The sequence below is a fragment of the Lactuca virosa genome, chromosome 1, assembly GCF_052849685.1.
Source record: "Lactuca virosa cultivar CGN04683 chromosome 1, Lactuca_virosa_CGN04683_v6, whole genome shotgun sequence".
Lineage (NCBI taxonomy): Eukaryota > Viridiplantae > Streptophyta > Magnoliopsida > Asterales > Asteraceae > Lactuca > Lactuca virosa.
Genome location: NC_136426.1, coordinates 171,281,228 through 171,284,929, shown reverse-complemented (window position 1 = coordinate 171,284,929; position 3,702 = coordinate 171,281,228).

Genomic DNA, 3,702 nt, shown 5'->3' with positions numbered 1-3,702 from the left:
GAATTAATGATTTTATAAAAATCATAACTTACTCATATGGATCCCGTATTCGACAAACTTTTTCCTAAAGTTTATATCTCGAGGAGTACTACGAAACTCTTTTGTGCACTTTTAGCTAAAACTCAACCAATCGCTAAGTACCGTTTTGACGTAATTAATTTTAAGTACGCGACAGATTTTTATATCTTAGAAAATTCATATCTCCTTCATATGAACTCGGATTTTTACGAAATTTATATTTTTGGTATCGGGAAGACACGTAATTTCAAAATATATAATAAAATATATATGTTTCAGCGCACTTATTTTAACGACGTATGGACGATTTGGTTGGTTTTTACTATTTATTTTAATATGAAACTTTATATATTTTTATGATATGTTGATATATATAACATATTTAGCCTATTAAAATCGGCGTTGACCACTTTTCGTTAATAACGATGATTGCCAAAAGTCGCAATTGTTACAAAGTTCAAGAGAAGAAATGCAAGAGAAGATGCATTTTGTCCAAAAGGGTAAAATGGGGAATTTTATGCTTTTTTGGCAGAGTTTGTGACTTAATAGATTAAGACCCATATTAAGTCAATGAGAAGTGACTTAATAGAGTTGTAGAACTCATCCCTACCTTCATGTGGATATAAAGATCATAGAAGATGGGTTTGAAACTAAGAAGTTATATGCATGAGAAGATTGGAAGAAAATGTCCCAAAGCTTCCATATTGAATCAACTATGAAGGTTGTTGTTAGACAGCCACCGCGATGTGGTAGCTCTATTATCACAACGTGGTGAGGGTGACGATGATTTAGTTAAGGAGTCTCATCGTCAGTGGAAGGTAGCGTACTTTACACCACGACATTGCATATGGGTGCCCGCAACACGGTGGAAAAAGTAGGTTGCTATGTGAGAGAAGCACCACAAACTCGGTTAGAGGCTGATCACGGGTTCATTAGACGCACCACAACGCAGTAAACATCTCACCACGATGCTTTTTCACATTCAAAGTATATAAATTAAAAGAGTTTAAGGGCTCATTCTCATACCAAATCCTTCCCCAATCGATGGAGAGCTGTCATGGGTCGATTTTGGTGCCAAGATGATGCCAAGAAAAACTACAGATGGTAGATTACTATGATTATCATCCTCTCCACATTAAGGTAAATATTTCTCCATTTTATTAAGCTTTGAGCTTTAATAGTGAATGTGTTAGTTTGGTTAGAATGCTTGGTTTGATCAACCTATAGCTTAAGTATGATGTTTTTGAGAGTGTATATAAGCTTTTACCAAGATTTGGAAGTGATTTTCATGGTGAAATCAATCCATTTAGAGTTAAGTCTTGAAACCCTAACTAGTGAAGTCATGATTGATGCATTAAATATTAGAGTATAATGAATTAGCTATAACAAGATACTTAATTTGTTGGTTGGAGTAGATTTAGAGGTAGAAAATGAAAATATAGAATGTTGATCCCTTGAGTGGTCATTTTGACATAGAGAGTCGATAAGCTCTTAATAGTCTAAGACAAGTTTTAAGAAACTTGATATGTTGTATGAACAGACCTTGAGCAAAGAAGATGAATCAAGATGCATCAATGGAAGAATTAAAAAAAGAGTAGTTAGTCTTCCCTAACTAACAATGTGAGTTATAGGTCTCACTATCTCTCTAGATAATGTTATATTATTATGTATAAATATATTTTTATGCATGTATGTATGGTTAGATGTAGGCGGAGATAGACTATGGTTATACATTGAAAATCATGTATCTAAGCATGTTCGTATAACTAGAGTATGAATGAAATTATATGTTTAAAATCATGTATCCGAGCATATACATATAACTAGAGTATGAATGAAACTATACATTTAAAATCATGTATCTGAGCATGTATGTATAACTAGAGTATGAATGAAATTATACGTTTAAAATCATGTATCTGAGCATATACATGTATTTAGAGTATATATGAGATTATAAGATTGAAATCATGTATCTGAGCATGTACGTATAATCATATTATATGTAAGATAAAGAGAGGGATTAAGTACTTAGTGCTTTAAGTACTAGATGAGTAGTAGATCTCTCGATGAGACAAATAGATAGAATGTCCATGGGACAAGAGTTATGAAAGACTATGGTAAGACCATAGCAAGTGTTGAGAAAGATAATGAGAATGGTAGAAAGATAATTCCTTCAGGAATAAGATAGAGGTTCATATGGGAATGAAAGTATGATTCCTTCAAGAATAAGATTATGATTCCTTCGGGAGTGTAGATAGATGATTCCTACGAGAACGAGATTGTAATGGTTAGAAGAGATAGAGGAAGGGTTTTACAAATGGAACAAGATAAGAGAGTTCTTTAAAAGAAGTTAGATATAATTCATGAATGATTAAGAGTAAGGAATCCATGAGAGATTCAAGGGAAGAAGAATTTGAAACGATTCGTGACGGATCAAAGGAATATGATTAAGTCCAAATGAGTGTACTCGGTAATGATAATGCAATTTCGTTCCCCTATGTATGTATGTATGTATGTATGTATGTATGTATATATATATATATATATATATATATATATATATATATATATATATATGACGAATCCTCGTGCATTGCGTATGCATATAGTTACATAGTCAAAATTATAACAAATATATTTCGTTAAAAATATATAAGTCAATGTCATTAACTCTAAAATAAGAATTTTTTTAAACTAAATTAAAATGTTGATGTAAAACATTATCATTATTTAGAATAATATGATAACATAGACAATAATTACAGTTAATGTTTAACCATTGTAGTAATTAATGGTTGAAGATGATGATGGATAATAAATATGATATATATATATATATATATATATATATATATATATATAGAGAGAGAGAGAGAGAGATAGGTTCAGGTGTTTAAAGTAATTTTTGTGTTATTTTATGCATAAATGTGGACCAATCATTTTAAAAACCTAGATAGGGGTAAAATTGTAATCTTAGATTTTAATTAGTTTTGGTAATTAATTATTCAAGTCATAAACCCTTTAATTTAGGCAAAAACGTTTACATTTACCGCTTTAAAACCCTAGACAGAAAACATCGACCTTTAACAATCAAGCAACTCTCGACTGCTTCTCTTCCGGTTCCGGCATAGTGTGTGAAAGGAAGAGAGGTGGGTGGTTCAATCGACGGGATGAAGAGGCGGCAGTTGGTTCGAAGGAAGCAGTTATCGATCGGTGCCTGTCACACCCCCGAACCAGACGTCGGAAATGTCCGAGGGCTCGTGTGACTATCAATTGAAATATCATCACAATGAATATACATAAAACATAACACATTCATCGCCAAAACATTACATATTACAACTGGTATTGTTCACATAAAGTACATTGTCATAGATTACATAAATCCAAAGCATTAATAGTACGATGAGTGATATTACATAAAATAAATCCATACACACTTGAAAGTCCTTATGCTTAACGATTACCTGAGAATACAAGTTATTTTAAAAATGGTCAACATATATAATGTTGGTGAGTTCATAAGCATGTTTGAATAAAAGTCTTTGTATTGTTTGTAAAACCCAGAAAATCCGATATTTTCTGTAAAAAGTCTCAAAAATGATGTGAAAATCGAGTATAATGCATGTGTGAATTTCATAGTAGTAACATATAAGAATGCAGTTCAAATTTCTTTGTATT